At 49.2% G+C, this 26036-nt stretch overlaps 32 non-coding genes and 3 pseudogenes across 32 annotated transcripts; 31 read left to right on the forward strand and 4 right to left on the reverse strand.

Moving 5' to 3' along the window:
• Positions 1-3310: 3310 nt before the first annotated feature.
• Positions 3311-3426, reverse strand: LOC135023421 (U5 spliceosomal RNA). Its single transcript, XR_010220374.1, has one exon. It is a non-coding gene; the product is annotated as a U5 spliceosomal RNA (small nuclear RNA).
• A 275-nt stretch (positions 3427-3701) lies between these two features.
• On the reverse strand, positions 3702-3817 carry LOC135023405 (U5 spliceosomal RNA). Its single transcript, XR_010220359.1, has one exon. It is a non-coding gene; the product is annotated as a U5 spliceosomal RNA (small nuclear RNA).
• Positions 3818-4091: 274 nt separating this feature from the next.
• On the reverse strand, positions 4092-4207 carry LOC135023393 (U5 spliceosomal RNA). The gene has a single exon (XR_010220347.1). It is a non-coding gene; the product is annotated as a U5 spliceosomal RNA (small nuclear RNA).
• A 274-nt stretch (positions 4208-4481) lies between these two features.
• Positions 4482-4597, reverse strand: LOC135023386 (U5 spliceosomal RNA). The gene has a single exon (XR_010220340.1). It is a non-coding gene; the product is annotated as a U5 spliceosomal RNA (small nuclear RNA).
• Positions 4598-4741: 144 nt separating this feature from the next.
• LOC135023244 (U1 spliceosomal RNA) lies at positions 4742-4904 on the forward strand. The gene has a single exon (XR_010220246.1). It is a non-coding gene; the product is annotated as a U1 spliceosomal RNA (small nuclear RNA).
• Positions 4905-5575: 671 nt separating this feature from the next.
• On the forward strand, positions 5576-5739 carry LOC135023046 (U1 spliceosomal RNA). Its single transcript, XR_010220054.1, has one exon. It is a non-coding gene; the product is annotated as a U1 spliceosomal RNA (small nuclear RNA).
• A 152-nt stretch (positions 5740-5891) lies between these two features.
• LOC135023318 (U1 spliceosomal RNA) lies at positions 5892-6054 on the forward strand. The gene has a single exon (XR_010220294.1). It is a non-coding gene; the product is annotated as a U1 spliceosomal RNA (small nuclear RNA).
• A 671-nt stretch (positions 6055-6725) lies between these two features.
• LOC135022999 (U1 spliceosomal RNA) lies at positions 6726-6889 on the forward strand. Its single transcript, XR_010220008.1, has one exon. It is a non-coding gene; the product is annotated as a U1 spliceosomal RNA (small nuclear RNA).
• A 152-nt stretch (positions 6890-7041) lies between these two features.
• Positions 7042-7204, forward strand: LOC135023334 (U1 spliceosomal RNA). The gene has a single exon (XR_010220305.1). It is a non-coding gene; the product is annotated as a U1 spliceosomal RNA (small nuclear RNA).
• A 671-nt stretch (positions 7205-7875) lies between these two features.
• LOC135023019 (U1 spliceosomal RNA) lies at positions 7876-8039 on the forward strand. Its single transcript, XR_010220028.1, has one exon. It is a non-coding gene; the product is annotated as a U1 spliceosomal RNA (small nuclear RNA).
• Positions 8040-11279: 3240 nt separating this feature from the next.
• Positions 11280-11443, forward strand: LOC135023384 (U1 spliceosomal RNA). Its single transcript, XR_010220338.1, has one exon. It is a non-coding gene; the product is annotated as a U1 spliceosomal RNA (small nuclear RNA).
• A 152-nt stretch (positions 11444-11595) lies between these two features.
• Positions 11596-11731, forward strand: LOC135023301 (U1 spliceosomal RNA; annotated as a pseudogene).
• A 698-nt stretch (positions 11732-12429) lies between these two features.
• LOC135023047 (U1 spliceosomal RNA) lies at positions 12430-12593 on the forward strand. Its single transcript, XR_010220056.1, has one exon. It is a non-coding gene; the product is annotated as a U1 spliceosomal RNA (small nuclear RNA).
• Positions 12594-12745: 152 nt separating this feature from the next.
• LOC135023203 (U1 spliceosomal RNA) lies at positions 12746-12908 on the forward strand. The gene has a single exon (XR_010220207.1). It is a non-coding gene; the product is annotated as a U1 spliceosomal RNA (small nuclear RNA).
• A 674-nt stretch (positions 12909-13582) lies between these two features.
• LOC135023006 (U1 spliceosomal RNA) lies at positions 13583-13746 on the forward strand. The gene has a single exon (XR_010220015.1). It is a non-coding gene; the product is annotated as a U1 spliceosomal RNA (small nuclear RNA).
• Positions 13747-13898: 152 nt separating this feature from the next.
• On the forward strand, positions 13899-14061 carry LOC135023352 (U1 spliceosomal RNA). Its single transcript, XR_010220320.1, has one exon. It is a non-coding gene; the product is annotated as a U1 spliceosomal RNA (small nuclear RNA).
• Positions 14062-14735: 674 nt separating this feature from the next.
• Positions 14736-14899, forward strand: LOC135023113 (U1 spliceosomal RNA). Its single transcript, XR_010220120.1, has one exon. It is a non-coding gene; the product is annotated as a U1 spliceosomal RNA (small nuclear RNA).
• Positions 14900-15051: 152 nt separating this feature from the next.
• LOC135023302 (U1 spliceosomal RNA) lies at positions 15052-15187 on the forward strand (annotated as a pseudogene).
• Positions 15188-15885: 698 nt separating this feature from the next.
• LOC135023129 (U1 spliceosomal RNA) lies at positions 15886-16049 on the forward strand. Its single transcript, XR_010220136.1, has one exon. It is a non-coding gene; the product is annotated as a U1 spliceosomal RNA (small nuclear RNA).
• A 152-nt stretch (positions 16050-16201) lies between these two features.
• LOC135023251 (U1 spliceosomal RNA) lies at positions 16202-16364 on the forward strand. Its single transcript, XR_010220253.1, has one exon. It is a non-coding gene; the product is annotated as a U1 spliceosomal RNA (small nuclear RNA).
• Positions 16365-17038: 674 nt separating this feature from the next.
• On the forward strand, positions 17039-17202 carry LOC135023114 (U1 spliceosomal RNA). Its single transcript, XR_010220121.1, has one exon. It is a non-coding gene; the product is annotated as a U1 spliceosomal RNA (small nuclear RNA).
• Positions 17203-17354: 152 nt separating this feature from the next.
• Positions 17355-17517, forward strand: LOC135023230 (U1 spliceosomal RNA). Its single transcript, XR_010220232.1, has one exon. It is a non-coding gene; the product is annotated as a U1 spliceosomal RNA (small nuclear RNA).
• A 674-nt stretch (positions 17518-18191) lies between these two features.
• Positions 18192-18355, forward strand: LOC135023048 (U1 spliceosomal RNA). Its single transcript, XR_010220057.1, has one exon. It is a non-coding gene; the product is annotated as a U1 spliceosomal RNA (small nuclear RNA).
• Positions 18356-18507: 152 nt separating this feature from the next.
• LOC135023204 (U1 spliceosomal RNA) lies at positions 18508-18670 on the forward strand. Its single transcript, XR_010220208.1, has one exon. It is a non-coding gene; the product is annotated as a U1 spliceosomal RNA (small nuclear RNA).
• A 674-nt stretch (positions 18671-19344) lies between these two features.
• LOC135023007 (U1 spliceosomal RNA) lies at positions 19345-19508 on the forward strand. Its single transcript, XR_010220016.1, has one exon. It is a non-coding gene; the product is annotated as a U1 spliceosomal RNA (small nuclear RNA).
• A 149-nt stretch (positions 19509-19657) lies between these two features.
• Positions 19658-19820, forward strand: LOC135023273 (U1 spliceosomal RNA). Its single transcript, XR_010220273.1, has one exon. It is a non-coding gene; the product is annotated as a U1 spliceosomal RNA (small nuclear RNA).
• Positions 19821-20494: 674 nt separating this feature from the next.
• On the forward strand, positions 20495-20658 carry LOC135023115 (U1 spliceosomal RNA). The gene has a single exon (XR_010220122.1). It is a non-coding gene; the product is annotated as a U1 spliceosomal RNA (small nuclear RNA).
• Positions 20659-20810: 152 nt separating this feature from the next.
• LOC135023304 (U1 spliceosomal RNA) lies at positions 20811-20946 on the forward strand (annotated as a pseudogene).
• A 698-nt stretch (positions 20947-21644) lies between these two features.
• On the forward strand, positions 21645-21808 carry LOC135023131 (U1 spliceosomal RNA). Its single transcript, XR_010220137.1, has one exon. It is a non-coding gene; the product is annotated as a U1 spliceosomal RNA (small nuclear RNA).
• Positions 21809-21960: 152 nt separating this feature from the next.
• LOC135023311 (U1 spliceosomal RNA) lies at positions 21961-22123 on the forward strand. Its single transcript, XR_010220287.1, has one exon. It is a non-coding gene; the product is annotated as a U1 spliceosomal RNA (small nuclear RNA).
• Positions 22124-22797: 674 nt separating this feature from the next.
• LOC135023116 (U1 spliceosomal RNA) lies at positions 22798-22961 on the forward strand. Its single transcript, XR_010220123.1, has one exon. It is a non-coding gene; the product is annotated as a U1 spliceosomal RNA (small nuclear RNA).
• Positions 22962-23113: 152 nt separating this feature from the next.
• On the forward strand, positions 23114-23274 carry LOC135023210 (U1 spliceosomal RNA). Its single transcript, XR_010220213.1, has one exon. It is a non-coding gene; the product is annotated as a U1 spliceosomal RNA (small nuclear RNA).
• Positions 23275-23949: 675 nt separating this feature from the next.
• On the forward strand, positions 23950-24113 carry LOC135023076 (U1 spliceosomal RNA). Its single transcript, XR_010220085.1, has one exon. It is a non-coding gene; the product is annotated as a U1 spliceosomal RNA (small nuclear RNA).
• A 142-nt stretch (positions 24114-24255) lies between these two features.
• Positions 24256-24418, forward strand: LOC135023170 (U1 spliceosomal RNA). The gene has a single exon (XR_010220175.1). It is a non-coding gene; the product is annotated as a U1 spliceosomal RNA (small nuclear RNA).
• A 670-nt stretch (positions 24419-25088) lies between these two features.
• On the forward strand, positions 25089-25252 carry LOC135023030 (U1 spliceosomal RNA). Its single transcript, XR_010220039.1, has one exon. It is a non-coding gene; the product is annotated as a U1 spliceosomal RNA (small nuclear RNA).
• Positions 25253-26036: the final 784 nt, after the last annotated feature.

The raw sequence follows: 26036 nt of genomic DNA on the forward strand, positions 1-26036 counted from the left end.
GGAGGGGCTGCCCGAGCTGCCACCCTCCCCAGCCCTATCCCAACTCATACTTATTTTACATATTAGATCTCTTGATCATGAAGATTGTTCTCACAGGGTGAGGTTCATCCATTATATTTTAAAATAGGAAGGTACAAATTACATATTTGAATTGCATCTATGTGCTGGATTCAAATGTCCCCCCCCCCTTCCTTTCTCAATTGTGCCCGTCAGCAGCTATTCTAAGGTTGCTGCCAATGGGTGTGACACATTCATTTCTTCTGTGGGGTACACTGGACTCCACAAGGATTCACATTGGGGTGTAGAGTAGGATCTTGATCTGAGGCACCAACCGGCTCAAAGCTTTTGACTGTTCCCAAGAAGCTCAGTGCATTCTCCTCTATAACCCCGCTTCCATGAACAGGGAGCTCAGTTTGTAGTTGGTGCCTTCAGTAGCAGGCCAATTAACAGGGGCCTGCCTCAGGCAGCCTATTCTTAGCTATTAATTTTGACAAGAAAAGAAGAACTTGTTTTATGAGAATCTACAAGGGCTGCAGCAGGCTAGGTCTAATAGACATCTTTACTGCAGCTTCATCACTCCCAGCGGCGCTGTATACTCCCGTGCCCTGGTTGCTGGGTCACTGCAGCGGAGGCTCCGGTTTCATCCTAAGGTCAGTCACACACACACCACCCTTCCGGATCACGAGGCCGCTGATGAAGGGGAGCGAGGCCGTAGGGGGTGGGCCGTGTGCGCACTGCGGTGGACACTGATTACTGGGCAGCCGCTCCACTAGCCACCAGGTACAGTTAAGGAGCACAGGTCTGGGGGTTTTTCTCCTATATTAACCCAATTTTGTACTGCCCGCAGCGCATTGTGATAGGTAATAGGGCCTGATTCAGGTTGGATTGCAATCACAATAAGCGATCCAACTGCAAAAATTGCTAAGAGCATACGCATGTGCCTGCATTTTCTGCGGCACCCCGCAGAGAATGTGATCGCCTCTGCCTGTCAATCGGGGCGGGGAAGGGGGGGAGAGGTGGGTCAGCAACACTCCATTTCCAAGTCAGGGATGGAGCGGTGCGGGGGCAAGGCTTCAAAATGGGGTCTGCAACGGAGGAGACACAGGGGGCGTGGTCACAGCGGCTGTATGACATCACATTCAGCCGCTGTGATCACAAAAATGGTGGCGGCTTCCTGCGCGCACATACAGTCTGCACCAGCAGGAGCCTACACCATTTTTTATGATCACGCTGAACTGCAGTGCGACTGCAATTACAGCATGGTCAAGAAGGGAGGCGTCATGCTGGGTGGCCATGCCCTGTCACTGTGCAGGAGCCAGCACCGCTCACACACTAGTCCCCGGGTGCAGCCCCCAACCCCCGGGACACCCGGAGCAACAAAATGTAGATTCAGGCCACCAGGCCACGCCCCTACCTATGAAACCATGCCTCCTTTTTACCATTGCGCTGCTTATCTGCGCGCACTGCATTACAATCTCCCTCGCCACCTCTCTGGGTGTCACCAGTGATAGTGACACCTCTGCCATGCTTGTAGCAGCTGGTCCTAAGATCTACGCCTCACACCCTGAGTGTTTGCCCTTGTGACTTGTTGATCATCATAGCGAAGCAGATGCTTACAGAAAACTGCAGGGGCTTAGATTGAAAATAAAAAAAATGATGGGTATAAGGTAGAGAGGAGCGGGTTCGGTTCTCCGAGAACCGAATTCCCCACGAACTCCACGTGGTTTACACTGGTCCGAGGCAGGCTCGGTTGTTCCCGCCTGACTCGGAAAACCTGAACAAGGGAAAATGTCATCATCCCGCTGTCGGATTCTTGCGAGATTCGGATTCCATAGAGAAAAGGGGCATGCAGGGCATGGCGGCCTTTTGCAGTGCTTGGATGACCCCTTGTTCGCATTAAACACCCCCACCCTCCTTTGGTGTGGGGCTCATGTTGGCCATGCCCCATCCCCTGAAGCATTCAAGCTGATTTCTTGCAGCAGCTGGGCACTGTAACAGCTCCAGAGCTGCTCTGTAAGGCAAGTAAAAGGGTGTGGGCCCTGCAGCACCACCTGTAGTTCGCATTGTGCGTTGGAAGGCACAAAGTAAGCAGACGGGAGGAGAAGTCAGGATAGTACACAAGGGCATCCTTTTCTCTTAGTCCGTAGAGGATGCTGGGGTCACATTAAGAACCATGGGGTATAGACGGGATCCGCAAGAGACATGGGCACTTTAAGACTTTCAAAGGGTGTGAACTGGCTCCTCCCTCTATGCCCCTCCTCCAGACTCCAGTTATAGGAACTGTGCCCAGGGAGACGGACATTTCGAGGAAAGGATTTATAGTTAAACTAAGGTGAGCATCTTACCAGCTCACACCTTAAGCATGCCGCAGAACGTGGCATTCAACAGAACACAAGCCAACGGCATGAACAATTGCAGCAAAAAGCTGACCAGAACCGTAACACAACATGTGTATAACCACAAGTAATAACTGCAGACACAGTATGGACTGGGACGGGTGCCCAGCATCCTCTACGTACTAAGAGAAAAGGATTTACCGGTAGGTATTAAAATCCTATTTTCTCATACGACCTAGAGGATGCTGGGGTCACATTAAGAACCATGGGGTTATACCAAAGCTCTTGAACGGGTGGGAGAGTGCGTACGACTCTGCAGCACCGAATGACCCAACTTGAGGTTATCATCAGCCAAGGTATCAAACTTGTAAAACTTAGCAAAAGTGTTTACTAAATAGCTGCTCGGCAAAGTTGCAATGCCGAGACTCCCCGACCAGCTGCCCAGGATGAACCCACCTTTCTAGTAGAATGGGTCTTCACCTAATTCAGTAACGGCAATCCTGCCGTGGAATGAGCATGCTGAATCTTACCACAGATCCAGCGGATAATGGTCTGAATGGAAGCAGGACACCCAATCATGTTGGGAGCATACAGGACAAACAGAGCCTCTGTTTTCCTAATCTGAACCGTTCTGGTGACATAAATTTTCAAAGTTCTGACCACAGCCAGAGACTTTGACTCAACGAAGGTGTCAGTGGCCAAAGGCACCATGTGGAAAGATGAACCACCTTCGGCAGAAATTGTTGACGTGTCCTCAATTCTGCTCTATCTTCATGAAAGATCAAATAAAGGCTCTTGTGATACTGCATGGTTTGTACTGTTTTCCATGTGCTCCCAGATCTTTCAAGCAAGTAGCATGGTCAAGAAAGTTCTGTTTGAAAAGAAACAAACATTTACTGTCATTGTTATGCAAATAAACTTACATTAAAGCTAACAAGAAAGCACACTCGTTCTGTCTTTAAACTGATAAAAGAAACCCCAATAATATGGGGCATGCAAAAATTGAGATAAAACTCAGTTTTGCTCCTCTCCACGGAAATCTTTAATAAAAGGCGAAATATTTGTTAGTTCTGAAGAGAAACCAGAGCATGACCAAGATTCCACCTGTCGCCTGAGTGCCATGCCAGCATTTCTCATTCAGCTCAAAGTGAGCACCCAATTTGAATGAAAGAAAGCAGATTTCTCACCAGGCTTCCCCTTGCTATAAACATGGTTTGTACTCTTTTCCATGTGCTCCCATATCTTTCAAACAATTAGTGTGGTCAAGAAAGTTCTGTTTGAAAAGAAACAAACATTTACTGTAATTTCTATGCAAATGATCTTACATTAAAGCACACTCGTTCTATCTTTAAACCAATAAAATAAAACCCCAATAAGATGGGGCATGCAAAAATTGAGATAAAACTCAGTTTTGCTCCTCTCCACGGAAATCTTTAGTAAAAGGCGAAAGATTTGTTCGTTCTGAAGAGAAACCACAGCATGACCAAGATTCTACCTGTCGCCTGAGTGCCATGCCAGCAGTCCTCATTCAGCTCAAAGTGAGCACCCAATTTGAAAGAAAGAAAGCAGATTTCTCACCAGGCTTCCCCTTGCTATAAACATGGTTTGTACTCTTTTCCATGTGCTCCCAGATCTTTCAAGCAATTAGTATAGTCAAGAAAGTTCTGTTTGAAAAGAAACAAACATTTACTGTCATTTCTACGCAAATGAGCTTACATTAAAGCACACTCGTTCTATCTTTAAACTGATAAAAGAAACCCCAATAAGACGGGGCATGCAAAAATTGAGATAAAACTCAGTTTTGCTCCTCTCCACGGAAATCTTTAGTAAAAGGCGAAAGATTTGTTCGTTCTGAAGAGAAACCAGAGCATGACCAAGATTCCACCTGTCGCCTGAGTGCCATGCCAGCAGTCCTCATTCAGCTCAAAGTGAGCACCCAATTTGAAAGAAAGAAAGCAGATTTCTCACCAGGCTTCCCCTTGCTATAAGCATGGTTTGTACTCTTTTCCATGTGCTCCCAGATCTTTCAAGCAATTAGTATGGTCAAGAAAGTTCTGCTTGAAAAGAAACAGACATTTATTGTCATTTCTATGCAAATGAGCTTACATTAAAGCACACTCATTCTATCTTTAAACCGATAAAAGAAACCCCAAAAAGATGGGGCATGCAAAAATTGAGATAAAACTCGGTTTTGCTCCTCTCCACGGAAATCTTTAGTAAAAGGCGAAAGATTTGTTCGTTCTGAAGAGAAACCAGAGCATGACCAAGATTTTTATCTGAAAATATGTGTTCTCCCTGCAGTTGTTGTCCCCAGATGAGAGTTCCCTTGTGCTGCCTCAGTTGAATCTCCTTTACTTGACAGGGGGATGCTCGAGCAGCGACCCTCCCCAGCTCTAGCCCAACTCCTACTTACCTGCCAGGTGAGATACTATGATCATGAAGGTGCTTCTCCCAGGGCAAGGCTCACCCATTGCACTCTGGGTGTGCTGCTTCTGCGATTTCCCCAAATGTGGGAAACTTGACTGCATAATTTGTGTTTCCCCTGGTCGGCTCTCGTATAATTCAGATCTCTTTGTCTCAGGTCTCTCTCCAGCCTAGTTTGCTGTCTGTTTCTACTTCTCTTTTCTTGAGCCGCTCCCTTCTATGCCCTTGCGCACTATCCTGACTTCTCCCGTCTGCTTACTTTGTGCCTTCCAACGCACAATGCAAACTACAGGTAGTGCTGCAGGACCCACACCCTTTTACTTGCCTTACAGAGCGTCTCTGGAGCAGTTACAGTGCCCAGCTGCTGCAAGAAATCAGCTTGAATGCTTCAGGGGCTGGGGAATAGCCAACATGAGCCCCACACCGAAGGAGGGTGGAGGTGTGTAATGCGAACTAGGGGTCATCCAAGCGCCGCAAAAGGCCGCCATGCCCTGCACGCCCCTTGTCTCTTTTCATATGCAGACGAGGGTTGAAGCCAACTTTGACCCACTGTTTGGATGACATCACCATATGCAAATCCATCTGCTGCAGGCCTTCCCCCAGGAATGCTTGCACTAGTTGTTGCATTTGGTTTGTTGTTTGGGGGTGCTTCAGTATTAGGCAGCCTTCTGCCCTCCCATGTTCATCTGAAAATATATGTTCTCCCTGCAGTTGTTGTCCCCAGATGAGAGTTCCCTTGTGCTGCCTCAGTTGAATCTCCTTTACTTGACAGAGATGTGCCTGAGCAGCGGCCCTCCCCAGCCCTATCCCAAATCATACTTATTTTGCATAGGCGATACCATGGTCATGAAGATTGTTCTCCCAGGGTGAGGTTCATTCATTGCATTCTGGGTATGCTGACCCCTGTGATTTCCCCAAATGTGGGAAACTCGACTGCATTATTTGTGGTAGTGGGGGACTGTGTTTGTGCTTTCCTCTGGTCAGCTCTGGTAAAAATCAGATTTCTTTATCTCAGATCTTCCTCTAGCCTTGTTCTTCTTTCGAGAGTTCCCTTGTGCTGCCTCAGTTGGATCTCTTTCACTTGACAGGGGGGTGCCCGAGCAGCGACCCTCCCCAGCTCTAGCCCAACTCCTACTTACCTGCCAGGTGAGATACTATGATCATGAAGGTGCTTCTCCCAGGGCAAGGCTCACCCATTGCACTCTGGTTGTGCTGCCCCTGTGATTTCCCCAAATGTGGGAAACTTGACTGCATAATTTGTGTTTCCCTTGGTCGGCTCTCGTATAATTCAGATCTCTTTGTCTCAGGTCTATCTCCAGCCTAGTTTGCTGTCTGTTTCCACTTCTCTTTTCTTGAGCCGCTCCCTTCTATGCCCTTGCGCACTATCCTGACTTCTCCCGTCTGCTTACTTCGTGCCTTCCAACGCACAATGCAATCTACAGGTAGTGCTGCAGGGCCCACACCCTTTTACTTGCCTTACAGAGCAGCTCTGGAGCAGTTACAGTGCCCAGCTGCTGCAAGAAATCAGCTTGAATGCTTCAGGGGCTGGGGCATAGCCAACATGAGCCCCACACCGAAGGAGGGTGGAGGTGTGTAATGCTAACTAGGGGTCATCCAAGCGCCGCAAAAGGCCGCCATGCCCTGCACGCCCCTTTTCTCTTTTCATATGCAGACGAGGGTTGAAGCCAACTTTGACCCACTGCTTGGATGGCATCACCATATGCAAATCCATCTGCTGCAGGCCTTCCCCCAGGAATGCTTGCACTAGTTGTAGCATTTGGTTTGTTGTTTGGGGGTGCTTCAGTATTAGGCAGCCTTCTGCCCTCCCATGTTCATCTGAAAATATGTGTTCTCCCTGCAGTTGTTGTCCCCAGATGAGAGTTCCCTTGTGCTGCCTCAGTTGAATCTCCTTTACTTGACAGAGATGTGCCTGAGCAGCGGCCCTCCCCAGCCCTATCCCAAATCATACTTATTTTGCATAGGAGAGACCATGGTCTTGAAGATTGTTCTCCCAGGGTGAGGTTCATTCATTGCATTCTGGGTATGCTGACCCCTGTGATTTCCCCAAATGTGGGAAACTCAACTGCATTATTTGTGGTAGTGGGGGACTGTGTTTGTGCTTTCCTCTGGTCAGCTCTGGTAAAAGTCAGATTTCTTTGTTTCAGTTCTTCCTCTAGCCTTGTTCTTCTTTCGAGAGTTCCCTTGTGCTGCCTCAGTTGGATCTCCTTCACTTGACAGGGGGGTGCCCGAGCAGCGACCCTCCCCAGCTCTAGCCCAACTTCTACTTACCTGCCAGGTGAGATACTATAATCATGAAGGTGCTTCTCCCAGGGCAAGGCTCACCCATTGCACTCTGGATTTGCTGCCCCTGCGATTTCCCCAAATGTGGGAAACTTGACTGCATAATTTGTGTTTCCCCTGGTCGGCTCTCGTATAATTCAGATCTCTTTGTCTCAGGTCTCTCTCCAGCCTAGTTTGCTGTCTGTTTCCACTTCTCTTTTCTTAAGCCGCTCCATTCTATGGCCTTGCGCACTATCCTTACTTCTCCCGTCTGCTTACTTTGTGCCTTCCAATGCACAATGCAAACTACAGGTAGTGCTGCAGGGCCCACACCCTTTTACTTGCTTTACAGAGCAGCTCTGGAGCTGTTACAGTGCCCAGCTGCTGCAAGAAATCAGCTTGAATGCTTCAGGGGCTGGGGCATAGCCAACATGAGCCCCACACCGAAGGAGGGTGGAGGTGTTTAATGCGAACTAGGGGTCATCCAAGCGCCGCAAAAGGCAGCCATGCCCTGCACACCCCTTTTTTATTTTCATATGCAGACGAGGGTTGAATCCAACTTTGACCCACTGCTTGGATGACATCACCATATGCAAATCCGTCTGCTGCAGGCCTTCCCCCAGGAATGCTTGCACTAGTAGTTGCATTTGGTTTGTTGTTTGGGGGTGCTTCAGTATTAGGCAGCCTTCTGCCCTCCCATGTTCATCTGAAAATATGTGTTCTCCCTGCAGTTGTTGTCCCCAGATGAGAGTTCCCTTGTGCTGCCTCAGTTGAATCTCCTTTACTTGACAGAGATGTGCCTGAGCAGCGGCCCTCCCCAGCCCTATCCCAAATCATACTTATTTTGCATAGGAGATACCATGGTCATGAAGATTGTTCTCCCAGGGTGAGGTTCATTCATTGCACTCTGGGTATGCTGACCCCTGTGATTTCCCCAAATGTGGGAAACTCGACTGCATTATTTGTGGTAGTGGGGGACTGTGTTTGTGCTTTCCTCTGGTCAGCTCTGGTAAAAGTCAGATTTCTTTGTCTCAGATCTTCCTCTAGCCTTGTTCTTCTTTCGAGAGTTCCCTTGTGCTGCCTCAGTTGGATCTCCTTCACTTGACAGGGGGTGCCCGAGCAGCAATCCTCCACAGCTCTAGCCCAACTCCTACTTACCTGCCAGGTGAGATACTATGATCTTCACTGTTAGGGCAATCAGGATGTGGAATTCCCTGCCAGGGAAGGTGGTAATGGCGGACTCTGTAATTGGATTTAAAAAAGGAATGGATACATTTCTGAATGAAAAAGCTATCCAAGGTTATAATACTTAAAATATCAACATGGTTAATCCGGGGGTAACATGAGTTATAGTAGCTAACTAGTCATAAAACATTATTCAGCAAGTATGTAGAATCATCACAACTTAAAACAGGTTGAACACGATGGGCAATTTGCCTCTATTCAACCTCAAAAACTATGTTACCATATGTTACTATATTACTATGTTACTGTAGTATACAGAACACCACAATGTAATGAGCAGTGATAGTGAGCACTGATGAGGATACTAGAACTGACACTGAGCAGCAAGATGCAGCACTGGACTATTAGTAATGTACTGTAGTATGCTGAGCACCACAATGCAGCACAAGACAATGAGCAGTGATACTGAGCACTGATGAGGATACTACTGAGAACTGACACTGAGCAGGAGAGACACACTACTAGTATTACTGAGCAGCAATAAGTAACCACTGATACTGAGCACTGATATTGAGATTTCCACTGAGAGAACATAGCCACGTCCTCTCCGCTCTCTCTTCAATGCACGAGTAAAAATGGCGGCAACGCGCAGCTCTTTATATGGAATCCGAATCTCGCGAGAATCCGACAGCGGGATGATGACATTTTCCCTTGTTCAGGTTTTCCGAGTCAGGCGGGAACAACCGAGCCTGCCTCGGACCAGTGTAAACCACGTGGAGTTCGTCGGGAATTCGGTTCTCGGAGAACCGAACCCGCTCCTCTATATATACTATATTACTATGTTACTGTAGTATACAGAACACCACAATGCAATGAGCAGTGATAGTGAGCACTGATGAGGATACTAGAACTGACACTGAGCAGCAAGATGCAGCACTGGACTATTAGTAATGTACTGTAGTATGCTGAGCACCACAATGCAGCACAAGACAATGAGCAGTGATACTGAGCACTGATGAGGATACTACTGAGAACTGACACTGAGCAGGAGAGACACACTACTAGTATTACTGAGCAGCAATAAGTAACCACTGATACTGAGCACTGATATTGAGATTTCCACTGAGAGAACATAGCCACGTCCTCTCCGCTCTCTCTTCAATGCACGAGTAAAAATGGCAGCAACGCGCAGCTCTTTATATGGAATCCGAATCTCACGAGAATCTGACAGCGGGATGATGACATTTTCCCTTGTTCAGGTTTTCCGAGTCAGGCAGGAACAACCGAGCCTGCCTCGGACCAATGTAAACCACGTGGAGTTCGTGGGGAATTCGGTTCTCGGAGAACCGAACCCGCTCCTCTCTACCTTATACCCATCAATTGTTTTTATTTTCAATCTAAGCCCCTGCAGTTTTCTGTAAGCATCTGCTTCGCTATGATGATCAACAAGTCACAAGGGCAAACACTCAGGGCTTGAGGCGTAGATCTTAGGACCAGCTGCTACAAGCATGGCAGAGGTGTCACTATCACTGGTGACACCCAGAGAGGTGGCGAGGGAGATTGTAATGCAGTGCGCGCAGATAAACAGCGCAATGGTAAAAAGGAGGCATGGTTTCATAGGTAGGGGCGTGGCCTGGTGGCCTGAATCTACATTTTGTTGCTCCGGGTGTCCCGGGGGTTGGGGGCTGCACCCGGGGACTAGTGTGTGAGCGGTGCTGGCTCCTGCACAGTGACAGGGCATGGCCACCCAGCATGACGCCTCCCTTCTTGACCATGCTGTAATTGCAGTCGCACTGCAGTTCAGCGTGATCATAAAAAATGGTGTAGGCTCCTGCTGGTGCAGACTGTAGAGAAAAGCTGCTGTGACCACGCCCCCTGTGTCTCCTCCGTTGCAGACCCCATTTTGAAGCCTTGCCCCCGGACTAAGAGAAAAGAATGCCCTTGCGCACTATCCTGACTTCTCCTCCCGTCTGCTTAATTTGTGCCTTCCAACGCACAATGCGAACAACAGGTGGTGCTGCAGGGCCCACACCCTTTTACTTGCCTTACAGAACAGCTCTGGAGCTGTTACAGTGCCCAGCTGCTGCAAGAAATCAGCTTGAATGCATCAGGGGATGGGGCATGGCCAACATGAGCCCCACACCAAAGGAGGGTGGAGGTGTTTAATGCGAACTAGGGGTCATCCAAGCACTGCAAAAGGCCGCCATGCCCTGCATGCCCCTTTTCTCTTTTCATATGCAGATGAGGGTTCCAGTCAACTTTGGCCCACTGCTTGGATTTACATCACCGTATGCAAATCCGTCTGCTGCAGACCTTCCCCCAGGAGTGCTTGTACTAGTTGTTGCATATGGGCCCTCATTCCGAGTCGTTCGCTCTGTAAATTTCATCGCATCGCAGTGAAATTCTGCTTAGTACGCATGCGCAATATTCGCACTGCGACTGCGCCAAGTAATTTTACAATGAAGAAAGTATTTTTACTCACGGCTTTTTCTTCGCTCCGGCGATCGTAATGTGATTGACAGGAAATGGGTGTTACTGGGCGGAAACAGGCCGTTTTATGGGCGTGTGGGAAAAAACGCTACAGTTTCCGGAAAAAACGCAGGAGTGGCCGGAGAAACGGGGGAGTGTCTGGGCGAACTCTGGGAGTGTTTGTGACGTCAAACCAGGAACGACAAGCACTGAACTGATCGCAGATGCCGAGTAAGTCTGAAGCTACTCTGAAACTGCTAAGTAGTTTGTAATCGCAATATTGCGAATACATCGGTCGCAATTTTAAGAAGCTAAGATTCACTCCCAGTAGGCGGCGGCTTAGCGTGTGTAACTCTGCTAAAATCGCCTTGCGAGCGATCAACTCGGAATGAGGGCCATGGTTTGATATTTGATGGTGCTTCAGTATTAGGCTGCCTTCCGCCCTCCCATGTTCATCTGAAAAGATGTGGTCTCCCTGCAGTTGTTGTCCCCAGATGAGAGTTCCCTTGTGCTGCCTCAGTTGAATCTCCTTTACTTGACAGAGATGTGCCTGAGCAGCGGCCCTCACCAGCCCTATCCCAAATCATACTTATTTTGCATAGGAGATACCATGGTCATGAAGATTGTTCTCCCAGGGTGAGGTTCATTCATTGCATTCTGGGTATGCTGACCCCTGTGATTTTCCCAAATGTGGGAAACTCGACTGCATTATTTGTGGTAGTGGGGGACTGTGTTTGTGCTTTCCTCTGGTCAGCTCTGGTAAAAGTCAGAATTCTTTGTCTCAGATCTTCCTCTAGCCTTGTTCTTCTTTCGAGAGTTCCCTGGTGCTGCTTCAGTTGGATCTCCTTCACTTCACAGGGGGGAACCCGAGCAGCGACCCTCCCCAGCTCTAGCCCAACTCCTACTTACCTGCCAGGTGAGATACTATGATCATGAAGGTGCTTCTCCCAGGGCAAGGCTCAACCATTGCACTCTGGGTGTGCTGCTCCTGCGATTTCCCCAAATGTGGGAAACTTGACTGCATAATTTGTGTTTCCCCTCGTCGGCTCTCGTATAATTCAGATCTCTTTGTCTCAGGTCTCTCTCCAGCCTAGTTTGCTGTCTGTTTCCACTTCTCTTTTCTTGAGCCGCTCCCTTCTATGCCCTTGCGCACTATCCTGACTTCTCCCGTCTGCTTACTTCGTGCCTTCCAACGCACAATGCGAACTACAGGTAGTGCTGCAGGGCCCACACCCTTTTACTTGCCTTACAGAGTAGCTCTGGAGCAGTTACAGTGCCCAGCTGCTGCAAGAAATCAGCTTGAATGCTTCAGGGGCTGGGGCATAGCCAACATGAGCCCCACACCGAAGGAGGGAGGAGGTGTGTAATGCAAACTAGGGGTCATCCAAGCGCTGCAAAAGGCCGCCATGCCCTGCACGCCCCTTTTCTCTTTTCATATGCAGACGAGGGTTGAAGCCAACTTTGACCCACTGCTTGGATGACATCACCATATGCAAATCCATCTGCTGCAGGCCTTCCCCCAGGAATGCTTGCACTAGTTGTTGCATTTGGTTTGTTGTTTGGGGGTGCTTCAGTATTAGGCAGCCTTCTGCCCTCACATGTTCATCTGAAAATATGTGTTCTCCCTGCAGTTGTTGTCCCCAGATGAGAGTTCCCTTGTGCTGCCTCAGTTGAATCTCCTTTACTTGACAGAGATGTGCCTGAGCAGCGGCCCTCCCCAGCCCTATCCCAAATCATACTTATTTTGCATAGGCGATACCATGGTCATGAAGATTGTTCTCCCAGGGTGAGGTTCATTCATTGCATTCTGGGTATGCTGACCCCTGTGATTTCCCCAAATGTGGGAAACTCGACTGCATTATTTGTGGTAGTGGGGGACTGTGTTTGTGCTTTCCTCTGGCCAGCTCTGGAAAAAGTCAGATTTCTTTGTCTCAGATCTTCCTCTAGCCTTGTTCTTCTTTCGAGAGTTCCCTTGTGCTGCCTCAGTTGGATCTCTTTCACTTGACAGGGGGGTGCCCGAACAGCGACCCTCCCCAGCTCTAGCCCAACTCCTACTTACCTGCCAGGTGAGATACTATGATCATGAAGGTGCTTCTCCCAGGGCAAGGCTCACCCATTGCACTCTGGGTGTGCTGCCCCTGCGATTTCCCCAAATGTGGGAAACTTGACTGCATAATTTGTGTTTCCCTTGGTCGGCTCTCGTATAATTCAGATCTCTTTGTCTCAGGTCTCTCTCCAGCCTAGTTTGCTGTCTGTTTCCACTTCTCTTTTCTTCAGCCGCTCCCTTCTATACCCTTGTGCACTATCCTGACTTCTCCTCCCGTCTGCTTACTTTGTGCCTTCCAATGCACAATGCAAACTACAGGTAGTGCTGCAGGGCCCACACCCTTTTACTTGCCTTACAGAGCAGCTCTGGAGCTGTTACAGTGCCCAGCTGCTGCAAGAAATCAGCTTGAATGCTTCAGGGGATGGGGCATGGCCAACATGAGCCCCACACCAAAGGAGGGTGGAGGTGTTTAATGCGAACTAGGGGTCATCCAAGCACCGCAAAAGGCCGCCATGCCCTGCACGCCCCTTTTCTCTTTTCATATGCAGATGAGGGTTGAAGCCAACTTTGACCCACTGCTTGGATGACATCACCGTATGCAAATCCGTCTTCTGCAGAACTTCCCCCAGGAATGCTTGCACTAGTTGTTGCATTTGGTTTGTTGTTTGGGGGTGCTTCAGTATTAGGCAGCCTTCTGCCCTCCCATGTTCATCTGAAAATATGTGTTCTCCCTGCAGTTGTTGTCCCCAGATGAGAGTTCCCTTGTGCTGCCTCAGTTAAATCTCCTTTACTTGACAGAGATGTGCATGAGCAGCGGCCCTCCCCAGCCCTATTCCAAATCATACTTATTTTGCATAGGAGATACCATGGTCATGAAGATTTTTCTCCCAGGGTGAGGTTCATTCATTGCATTTTGGGTATGCTGACCCCTGTGATTTCCCCAAATGTGGGAAACTCAGCTGCATTATTTGTGGTAGTGGGGGACTGTGTTTGTGCTTTCCTCTGGTCAGCTCTGGTAAAAGTCAGATTTCTTTGTCTCAGATTTTCCTCTAGCCTTGTTCTTCTTTCGAGAGTTCCCTTGTGCTGCCTTAGTTGGATCTCCTTCACTTTACAGGGGGGTACCCGAGCAGCGACCCTCCCCAGCTCTAGCCCAACTCCTACTTACCTGCCAGGTGAGATACTATGATCATGAAGGTGCTTCTCCCAGGGCAAGGCTAACCCTTTCCACTCTGGGTGTGCTGCTCCTGCGATTTCCCCAAATGTGGGAAACTTGACTGTATAATTTGTGTTTCCCCTGGTCGGCTCTCGTATAATTCAGATCTCTTTGTCTCAGGTCTCTCTCCAGCCTAGTTTGCTGTCTGTTTCCACTTCTCTTTTCTTGAGCCGCTCCCTTCTATGCCCTTGCGCACTATCCTGACTTCTCCTCCTGTCTGCTTACTTTGTGCCTTCCAACGCACAATGCGAACTACAGGTAGTGCTGCAGGGCCCACACCCTTTTACTTGCCTTACAGAGCAGCTCTGGAGCTGTTACAGTGCCCAGCTGCTGCAAGAAATCAGCTTGAATGCTTCAGGGGCTGGGGCATAGCCAACATGAGCCCCACACCAAAGGAGGGTGGAGGTGTTTAATGCAAACTAGGGGTCAGCCAAGCGCCGCAAAAGGCCACCATGCCCTGCACGCCCCTTTTCTCTTTTCATATGCAGACGAGGGTTGAAGCCAACTTTGACCCACTGCTTGGATGACATCACCATATGCAAATCCATCTGCGGCAGGCCTTCCCCCAGGAATGCTTGCACTAGTTGTTGCATTTGGTTTGTTGTTTGGGGGTGCTTCAGTATTAGGCAGTCTTCTGCCCTCCCATGTTCATCTGAAAATATATGTTCTCCCTGCAGTTGTTGTCCCAAGATGAGAGTTCCCTTGTGCTGCCTCAGTTGAATCTCCTTTACTTGACAGAGATGTGCATGAGCAGCGGCCCTCCCCAGCCCTATTCCAAATCATACTTATTTTGCATAGGAGATACCATGGTCATGAAGATTTTTCTCCCAGGGTGAGGTTCATTCATTGCATTTTGGGTATGCTGACCCCTGTGATTTCCCCAAATGTGGGAAACTTGACTGCATTATTTGTGGTAGTGGGAGACTGTGTTTGTGCTTTCCTCTGGTCAGCTCTGGTAAAAGTCAGATTTCTTTGTCTCAGATCTTCCTCTAGCCTTGTTCTTCTTTCAAGAGTTCCCTGGTGCTGCCTCAGTTGGATCTCCTTCACTTCACAGGGGGGAACCCGAGCAGCGACCCTCCCCAGCTCTAGCCCAACTCCTACTTACCTGCCAGGTGAGATACTATGATCATGAAGGTGCTTCTCCCAGGGCAAGGCTCAACCATTGCACTCTGGGTGTGCTGCTCCTGCGATTTCCCCAAATGTGGGAAACTTGACTGCATAATTTGTGTTTCCCCTCGTCGGCTCTCGTATAATTCAGATCTCTTTGTCTCAGGTCTCTCTCCAGCCTAGTTTGCTGTCTGTTTCCACTTCTCTTTTCTTGAGCCGCTCCCTTCTATGCCCTTGCGCACTATCCTGACTTCTCCCGTCTGCTTACTTCGTGCCTTCCAACGCACAATGCGAACTACAGGTAGTGCTGCAGGGTCCACACCCTTTTACTTGCCTTACAGAGTAGCTCTGGAGCAGTTACAGTGCCCAGCTGCTGCAAGAAATCAGCTTGAATGCTTCAGGGGCTGGGGCATAGCCAACATGAGCCCCACACCGAAGGAGGGTGGAGGTGTGTAATGCGAACTAGGGGTCATCCAAGCGCTGCAAAAGGCCGCCATGCCCTGCACGCCCCTTTTCTCTTTTCATATGCAGACGAGGGTTGAAGCCAACTTTGACCCACTGCTTGGATGACATCACCATATGCAAATCCATCTGCTGCAGGCCTTCCCCCAGGAATGCTTGCACTAGTTGTTGCATTTGGTTTGTTGTTTGGGGGTGCTTCAGTATTAGGCAGCCTTCTGCCCTCACATGTTCATCTGAAAATATGTGTTCTCCCTGCAGTTGTTGTCCCCAGATGAGAGTTCCCTTGTGCTGCCTCAGTTGAATCTCCTTTACTTGACAGAGATGTGCCTGAGCAGCGGCCCTCCCCAGCCCTATCCCAAATCATACTTATTTTGCATAGGCGATACCATGGTCATGAAGATTGTTCTCCCAAGGTGAGGTTCATTCATTGCATTCTGGGTATGCTGACCCCTGTGATTTCCCCAAATGTGGGAAACTCGACAGCATTATTTGTGGTAGTGGGGGACTGTGTTTGTGCTTTCCTCTGGTCAGCTCTGGAAAAAGTCAGATTTCTTTGTCTCAGATCTTCCTCTAGCCTTGTTCTTCTTTCGAGAGTTCCCTTGTGCTACCTCAGTTGGATCTCCTTCACTTCACAGGGGGGTGCCCGAACAGCGACCCTCCCCAGCTCTAGCCCAACTCCTACTTACCTGCCAGGTGAGATACTATGATTATGAAGGTGCTTCTCCCAGGGCAAGGCTCACCCATTGCACTCTGGGTGTGCTGCCCCTGCGATTTCCCCAAATGTGGGAAACTTGACTGCATAATTTGTGTTTCCCCTGGTCGGCTCTCGTATAATTCAGATCTCTTTGTCTCAGGTCTCTCTCCAGCCTAGTTTGCTGTCTGTTTCCACTTCTCTTTTCTTGAGCCGCTCCCTTCTATGCCCTTGCGCACTATCCTGACTTCTCCTCCTGTCTGCTTACTTTGTGCCTTCCAACGCACAATGCGATCTACAGGTAGTGCTGCAGGGCCCAGACCCTTTTACTTGCCTTACAGAGCAGCTCTGGAGCTGTTACAGTGCCCAGCTGCTGCAAGAAATCAGCTTGAATGCTTCAGGGGCTGGGGCATAGCCAACATGAGCCCCACACCAAAGGAGGGTGGAGGTGTTTAATGCAAACTAGGGGTCAGCCAAGCGCCGCAAAAGGCCACCATGCCCTGCACGCCCCTTTTCTCTTTTCATATGCAGACGAGGGTTGAAGCCAACTTTGACCCACTGCTTGGATGACATCACCATATGCAAATCCATCTGCGGCAGGCCTTCCCCCAGGAATGCTTGCACTAGTTGTTGCATTTGGTTTGTTGTTTGGGGGTGCTTCAGTATTAGGCAGCCTTCTGCCCTCCCATGTTCATCTGAAAATATATGTTCTCCCTGCAGTTGTTGTCCCAAGATGAGAGTTCCCTTGTGCTGCCTCAGTTGAATCTCCTTTACTTGACAGAGATGTGCATGAGCAGCGGCCCTCCCCAGCCCTATTCCAAATCATACTTATTTTGCATAGGAGATACCATGGTCATGAAGATTTTTCTCCCAGGGTGAGGTTCATTCATTGCATTTTGGGTATGCTGACCCCTGTGATTTCCCCAAATGTGGGAAACTTGACTGCATTATTTGTGGTAGTGGGAGACTGTGTTTGTGCTTTCCTCTGGTCAGCTCTGGTAAAAGTCAGATTTCTTTGTCTCAGATTTTCCTTTAGCCTTGTTCTTCTTTCGAGAGTTCCCTTGTGCTGCCTCAGTTGGATCTCCTTCACTTTACAGGGGGGTGCCCGAGCAGCGACCCTCCCCAGCTCTAGCCCAACTCCTACTTACCTGCCAGGTGAGATACTATGATCATGAAGGTGCTTCTCCCAGGGCAAGGCTCACCCATTGTACTCTGGGTGTGCTGCTCCTGCGATTTCCCCAAATGTGGGAAACTTGACTGCATAATTTGTGTTTCCCCTGGTCGGCTCTCGTATAATTCAGATCTCTTTGTCTCAGGTCTCTCTCCAGCCTAGTTTGCTGTCTGTTTCCACTTCTCTTTTCTTCAGCCGCTCCCTTCTATACCCTTGTGCACTATCCTGACTTCTCCTCCCGTCTGCTTACTTTGTGCCTTCCAATGCACAATGCAAACTACAGGTAGTGCTGCAGGGCCCACACCCTTTTACTTGCCTTACAGAGCAGCTCTGGAGCTGTTGCAGTGCCAAGCTGCTGCAAGAAATCAGCTTGAATGCTTCAGGGGCTGGGGCATAGCCAACATGAGCCCCACACCGAAGGAGGGAGGAGGTGTGTAATGCAAACTAGGGGTCATCCAAGCGCTGCAAAAGGCCGCCATGCCCTGCACGCCCCTTTTCTCTTTTCATATGCAGACGAGGGTTGAAGCCAACTTTGACCCACTGCTTGGATGACATCACCATATGCAAATCCATCTGCTGCAGGCCTTCCCCCAGGAATGCTTGCACTAGTTGTTGCATTTGGTTTGTTGTTTGGGGGTGCTTCAGTATTAGGCAGCCTTCTGCCCTCACATGTTCATCTGAAAATATGTGTTCTCCCTGCAGTTGTTGTCCCCAGATGAGAGTTCCCTTGTGCTGCCTCAGTTGAATCTCCTTTACTTGACAGAGATGTGCCTGAGCAGCGGCCCTCCCCAGCCCTATCCCAAATCATACTTATTTTGCATAGGCGATACCATGGTCATGAAGATTGTTCTCCCAGGGTGAGGTTCATTCATTGCATTCTGGGTATGCTGACCCCTGTGATTTCCCCAAATGTGGGAAACTCGACTGCATTATTTGTGGTAGTGGGGGACTGTGTTTGTGCTTTCCTCTGGCCAGCTCTGGAAAAAGTCAGATTTCTTTGTCTCAGATCTTCCTCTAGCCTTGTTCTTCTTTCGAGAGTTCCCTTGTGCTGCCTCAGTTGGATCTCTTTCACTTGACAGGGGGGTGCCCGAACAGCGACCCTCCCCAGCTCTAGCCCAACTCCTACTTACCTGCCAGGTGAGATACTATGATCATGAAGGTGCTTCTCCCAGGGCAAGGCTCACCCATTGCACTCTGGGTGTGCTGCCCCTGCGATTTCCCCAAATGTGGGAAACTTGACTGCATAATTTGTGTTTCCCTTGGTCGGCTCTCGTATAATTCAGATCTCTTTGTCTCAGGTCTCTCTCCAGCCTAGTTTGCTGTCTGTTTCCACTTCTCTTTTCTTCAGCCGCTCCCTTCTATACCCTTGTGCACTATCCTGACTTCTCCTCCCGTCTGCTTACTTTGTGCCTTCCAATGCACAATGCAAACTACAGGTAGTGCTGCAGGGCCCACACCCTTTTACTTGCCTTACAGAGCAGCTCTGGAGCTGTTACAGTGCCCAGCTGCTGCAAGAAATCAGCTTGAATGCTTCAGGGGATGGGGCATGGCCAACATGAGCCCCACACCAAAGGAGGGTGGAGGTGTTTAATGCGAACTAGGGGTCATCCAAGCACCGCAAAAGGCCGCCATGCCCTGCACGCCCCTTTTCTCTTTTCATATGCAGATGAGGGTTGAAGCCAACTTTGACCCACTGCTTGGATGACATCACCGTATGCAAATCCGTCTTCTGCAGAACTTCCCCCAGGAATGCTTGCACTAGTTGTTGCATTTGGTTTGTTGTTTGGGGGTGCTTCAGTATTAGGCAGCCTTCTGCCCTCCCATGTTCATCTGAAAATATGTGTTCTCCCTGCAGTTGTTGTCCCCAGATGAGAGTTCCCTTGTGCTGCCTCAGTTAAATCTCCTTTACTTGACAGAGATGTGCATGAGCAGCGGCCCTCCCCAGCCCTATTCCAAATCATACTTATTTTGCATAGGAGATACCATGGTCATGAAGATTTTTCTCCCAGGGTGAGGTTCATTCATTGCATTTTGGGTATGCTGACCCCTGTGATTTCCCCAAATGTGGGAAACTCAGCTGCATTATTTGTGGTAGTGGGGGACTGTGTTTGTGCTTTCCTCTGGTCAGCTCTGGTAAAAGTCAGATTTCTTTGCCTCAGATTTTCCTCTAGCCTTGTTCTTTCGAGAGTTCCCTTGTGCTGCCTTAGTTGGATCTCCTTCACTTTACAGGGGGGTACCCGAGCAGCGACCCTCCCCAGCTCTAGCCCAACTCCTACTTACCTGCCAGGTGAGATACTATGATCATGAAGGTGCTTCTCCCAGGGCAAGGCTAACCCATTGCACTCTGGGTGTGCTGCTCCTGCGATTTCCCCAAATGTGGGAAACTTGACTGTATAATTTGTGTTTCCCCTGGTCGGCTCTCGTATAATTCAGATCTCTTTGTCTCAGGTCTCTCTCCAGCCTAGTTTGCTGTCTGTTTCCACTTCTCTTTTCTTGAGCCGCTCCCTTCTATGCCCTTGCGCACTATCCTGACTTCTCCTCCTGTCTGCTTACTTTGTGCCTTCCAACGCACAATGCGAACTACAGGTAGTGCTGCAGGGCCCACACCCTTTTACTTGCCTTACAGAGCAGCTCTGGAGCTGTTACAGTGCCCAGCTGCTGCAAGAAATCAGCTTGAATGCTTCAGGGGCTGGGGCATAGCCAACATGAGCCCCACACCAAAGGAGGGTGGAGGTGTTTAATGCAAACTAGGGGTCAGCCAAGCGCCGCAAAAGGCCACCATGCCCTGCACGCCCCTTTTCTCTTTTCATATGCAGACGAGGGTTGAAGCCAACTTTGACCCACTGCTTGGATGACATCACCATATGCAAATCCATCTGTGGCAGGCCTTCCCCCAGGAATGCTTGCACTAGTTGTTGCATTTGGTTTGTTGTTTGGGGGTGCTTCAGTATTAGGCAGCCTTCTGCCCTCCCATGTTCATCTGAAAATATATGTTCTCCCTGCAGTTGTTGTCCCAAGATGAGAGTTCCCTTGTGCTGCCTCAGTTGAATCTCCTTTACTTGACAGAGATGTGCATGAGCAGCGGCCCTCCCCAGCCCTATTCCAAATCATACTTATTTTGCATAGGAGATACCATGGTCATGAAGATTTTTCTCCCAGGGTGAGGTTCATTCATTGCATTTTGGGTATGCTGACCCCTGTGATTTCCCCAAATGTGGGAAACTTGACTGCATTATTTGTGGTAGTGGGAGACTGTGTTTGTGCTTTCCTCTGGTCAGCTCTGGTAAAAGTCAGATTTCTTTGTCTCAGATCTTCCTCTAGCCTTGTTCTTCTTTCAAGAGTTCCCTGGTGCTGCCTCAGTTGGATCTCCTTCACTTCACAGGGGGGAACCCGAGCAGCGACCCTCCCCAGCTCTAGCCCAACTCCTACTTACCTGCCAGGTGAGATACTATGATCATGAAGGTGCTTCTCCCAGGGCAAGGCTCAACCATTGCACTCTGGGTGTGCTGCTCCTGCGATTTCCCCAAATGTGGGAAACTTGACTGCATAATTTGTGTTTCCCCTCGTCGGCTCTCGTATAATTCAGATCTCTTTGTCTCAGGTCTCTCTCCAGCCTAGTTTGCTGTCTGTTTCCACTTCTCTTTTCTTGAGCCGCTCCCTTCTATGCCCTTGCGCACTATCCTGACTTCTCCCGTCTGCTTACTTCGTGCCTTCCAACGCACAATGCGAACTACAGGTAGTGCTGCAGGGTCCACACCCTTTTACTTGCCTTACAGAGTAGCTCTGGAGCAGTTACAGTGCCCAGCTGCTGCAAGAAATCAGCTTGAATGCTTCAGGGGCTGGGGCATAGCCAACATGAGCCCCACACCGAAGGAGGGTGGAGGTGTGTAATGCGAACTAGGGGTCATCCAAGCGCTGCAAAAGGCCGCCATGCCCTGCACGCCCCTTTTCTCTTTTCATATGCAGACGAGGGTTGAAGCCAACTTTGACCCACTGCTTGGATGACATCACCATATGCAAATCCATCTGCTGCAGGCCTTCCCCCAGGAATGCTTGCACTAGTTGTTGCATTTGGTTTGTTGTTTGGGGGTGCTTCAGTATTAGGCAGCCTTCTGCCCTCACATGTTCATCAGAAAATATGTGTTCTCCCTGCAGTTGTTGTCCCCAGATGAGAGTTCCCTTGTGCTGCCTCAGTTGAATCTCCTTTACTTGACAGAGATGTGCCTGAGCAGCGGCCCTCCCCAGCCCTATCCCAAATCATACTTATTTTGCATAGGCGATACCATGGTCATGAAGATTGTTCTCCCAAGGTGAGGTTCATTCATTGCATTCTGGGTATGCTGACCCCTGTGATTTCCCCAAATGTGGGAAACTCGACAGCATTATTTGTGGTAGTGGGGGACTGTGTTTGTGCTTTCCTCTGGTCAGCTCTGGAAAAAGTCAGATTTCTTTGTCTCAGATCTTCCTCTAGCCTTGTTCTTCTTTCGAGAGTTCCCTTGTGCTACCTCAGTTGGATCTCCTTCACTTCACAGGGGGGTGCCCGAACAGCGACCCTCCCCAGCTCTAGCCCAACTCCTACTTACCTGCCAGGTGAGATACTATGATTATGAAGGTGCTTCTCCCAGGGCAAGGCTCACCCATTGCACTCTGGGTGTGCTGCACCTGCGATTTCCCCAAATGTGGGAAACTTGACTGCATAATTTGTGTTTCCCCTGGTCGGCTCTCGTATAATTCAGATCTCTTTGTCTCAGGTCTCTCTCCAGCCTAGTTTGCTGTCTGTTTCCACTTCTCTTTTCTTGAGCCGCTCCCTTCTATGCCCTTGCGCACTATCCTGACTTCTCCTCCTGTCTGCTTACTTTGTGCCTTCCAACGCACAATGCGATCTACAGGTAGTGCTGCAGGGCCCAGACCCTTTTACTTGCCTTACAGAGCAGCTCTGGAGCTGTTACAGTGCCCAGCTGCTGCAAGAAATCAGCTTGAATGCTTCAGGGGCTGGGGCATAGCCAACATGAGCCCCACACCAAAGGAGGGTGGAGGTGTTTAATGCAAACTAGGGGTCAGCCAAGCGCCGCAAAAGGCCACCATGCCCTGCACGCCCCTTTTCTCTTTTCATATGCAGACGAGGGTTGAAGCCAACTTTGACCCACTGCTTGGATGACATCACCATATGCAAATCCATCTGCGGCAGGCCTTCCCCCAGGAATGCTTGCACTAGTTGTTGCATTTGGTTTGTTGTTTGGGGGTGCTTCAGTATTAGGCAGCCTTCTGCCCTCCCATGTTCATCTGAAAATATATGTTCTCCCTGCAGTTGTTGTCCCAAGATGAGAGTTCCCTTGTGCTGCCTCAGTTGAATCTCCTTTACTTGACAGAGATGTGCATGAGCAGCGGCCCTCCCCAGCCCTATTCCAAATCATACTTATTTTGCATAGGAGATACCATGGTCATGAAGATTTTTCTCCCAGGGTGAGGTTCATTCATTGCATTTTGGGTATGCTGACCCCTGTGATTTCCCCAAATGTGGGAAACTTGACTGCATTATTTGTGGTAGTGGGAGACTGTGTTTGTGCTTTCCTCTGGTCAGCTCTGGTAAAAGTCAGATTTCTTTGTCTCAGATTTTCCTTTAGCCTTGTTCTTCTTTCGAGAGTTCCCTTGTGCTGCCTCAGTTGGATCTCCTTCACTTTACAGGGGGGTGCCCGAGCAGCGACCCTCCCCAGCTCTAGCCCAACTCCTACTTACCTGCCAGGTGAGATACTATGATCATGAAGGTGCTTCTCCCAGGGCAAGGCTCACCCATTGTACTCTGGGTGTGCTGCTCCTGCGATTTCCCCAAATGTGGGAAACTTGACTGCATAATTTGTGTTTCCCTGGTCGGCTCTCGTATAATTCAGATCTCTTTGTCTCAGGTCTCTCTCCAGCCTAGTTTGCTGTCTGTTTCCACTTCTCTTTTCTTCAGCCGCTCCCTTCTATACCCTTGTGCACTATCCTGACTTCTCCTCCCGTCTGCTTACTTTGTGCCTTCCAATGCACAATGCAAACTACAGGTAGTGCTGCAGGGCCCACACCCTTTTACTTGCCTTACAGAGCAGCTCTGGAGCTGTTGCAGTGCCAAGCTGCTGCAAGAAATCAGCTTGAATGCTTCAGGGGCTGGGGCATAGCCAACATGAGCCCCACACCGAAGGAGGGTGGAGGTGTTTAATGCAAACTAGGGGTCAGACAAGCGCAGCAAAAGGCCACCATGCCCTGCACGCCCCTTTTCTGTTTTCATATGCAGACGAGGGTTGAAGCCAACTTTGACCCACTGCTTGGATGACATCACCATATGCAAATCCATCTGCGGCAGGCCTTCCCCCAGGAATGCTTGCACTAGTTGTTGCATTTGGTTTGTTGTTTGGGGGTGCTTCAGTATTAGGCAGCCTTCTGCCCTCCCATGTTCATCTGAAAATATGTGTTCTCCCTGCAGTTGTTGTCCCTAGATGAGAGTTCCCTTGTGCTGCCTCAGTTGAATCTCCTTAACTTGACAGAGATGTGCCTGAGCAGCGGCCCTCCCCAGCTCTATCCCAAATCATACTTATTTTGCATAGGAGATACCATGGTCATGAAGATTATTCTCCCAGGGTGAGGTTCATTCATTGCATTCTGGGTATGCTGACCCCTGTGATTTCCCCAAATGTGGGAAACTCGACTGCTTTATTTGTGGTAGTGGGGGACTGTGTTTGTGTTTTCCTCTGGTCAGCTCTGGTAAAAGTCAGATTTCTTTGTTTCAGAGCCTTGTTCTTCTTTTGAGAGTTCCCTTGTGCTGCCTCAGTTGGATCTCCTTCACTTGACAGGGGGGTGCCCGAGCAGAGACCCTCCCCAGCTCTAGCCCAACTCCTACTTACCTGCCAGGTGAGATACTATGATCATGAAGGTGCTTCTCCCAGGGCAAGGCTCACCCATTGCACTCTGGGTGTGCTGCCCCTGCGATTTCCCCAAATGTGGGAAACTTGACTGCATAATTTGTGTTTCCCCTGGTCGGCTCTCGTATAATTCAGATCTCTTTGTCTCAGGTCTCTCTCCAGCCTAGTTTGCTGTCTGTTTCCACTTCTCTTTTCTTCAGCCGCTCCCTTCTATGCCCTTGTGCACTATCCTGACTTCCCCGTCTGCTTACTTTGTGCCTTCCAACGCACAATGCAAACTACAGGTAGTGCTGCAGGGCCCACACCCTTTTACTTGCTTTACAGAGCAGCTCTGGAGCTGTTACAGTGCCCAGCTGCTGCAAGAAATCAGCTTGAATGCTTCAGGGGCTGGGGCATAGCCAACATGAGCCCCACACCGAAGGAGGGTGGAGGTGTTTAATGCGAACTAGGGGTCATCCAAGCGCCGCAAAAGGCAGCCATGCCCTGCACACCCCTTTTTTATTTTCATATGCAGACGAGGGTTGAAGCCAACTTTGACCCACTGCTTGGATGACATCACCATATGCAAATCCGTCTGCTGCAGGCCTTCCCCCAGGAATGCTTGCACTAGTAGTTGCATTTGGTTTGTTGTTTGGGGGTGCTTCAGTATTAGGCAGCCTTCTGCCCTCCCATGTTCATCTGAAAATATGTGTTCTCCCTGCAGTTGTTGTCCCCAGATGAGAGTTCCCTTGTGCTGCCTCAGTTGAATCTCCTTTACTTGACAGAGATGTGCCTGAGCAGCGGCCCTCCCCAGCCCTATCCCAAATCATACTTATTTTGCATAGGAGATACCATGGTCATGAAGATTGTTCTCCCAGGGTGAGGTTCATTCATTGCACTCTGGGTATGCTGACCCCTGTGATTTCCCCAAATGTGGGAAACTCGACTGCATTATTTGTGGTAGTGGGGGACTGTGTTTGTGCTTTCCTCTGGTCAGCTCTGGTAAAAGTCAGATTTCTTTGTCTCAGATCTTCCTCTAGCCTTGTTCTTCTTTCGAGAGTTCCCTTGTGCTGCCTCAGTTGGATCTCCTTCACTTGACAGGGGGTGCCCGAGCAGCAATCCTCCACAGCTCTAGCCCAACTCCTACTTACCTGCCAGGTGAGATACTATGATCTTCACTGTTAGGGCAATCAGGATGTGGAATTCCCTGCCAGGGAAGGTGGTAATGGCGGACTCTGTAATTGGATTTAAAAAAGGAATGGATACATTTCTGAATGAAAAAGCTATCCAAGGTTATAATACTTAAAATATCAACATGGTTAATCCGGGGGTAACATGAGTTATAGTAGCTAACTAGTCATAAAACATTATTCAGCAAGTATGTAGAATCATCACAACTTAAAACAGGTTGAACACGATGGGCAATTTGCCTCTATTCAACCTCAAAAACTATGTTACCATATGTTACTATATTACTATGTTACTGTAGTATACAGAACACCACAATGTAATGAGCAGTGATAGTGAGCACTGATGAGGATACTAAAACTGACACTGAGCAGCAAGATGCAGCACTGGACTATTAGTAATGTACTGTAGTATGCTGAGCACCACAATGCAGCACAAGACAATGAGCAGTGATACTGAGCACTGATGAGGATACTACTGAGAACTGACACTGAGCAGGAGAGACACACTACTAGTATTACTGAGCAGCAATAAGTAACCACTGATACTGAGCACTGATATTGAGATTTCCACTGAGAGAACATAGCC

This window comes from Pseudophryne corroboree, unplaced genomic scaffold (assembly GCF_028390025.1).
Source record: "Pseudophryne corroboree isolate aPseCor3 unplaced genomic scaffold, aPseCor3.hap2 scaffold_396, whole genome shotgun sequence".
Lineage (NCBI taxonomy): Eukaryota > Metazoa > Chordata > Amphibia > Anura > Myobatrachidae > Pseudophryne > Pseudophryne corroboree.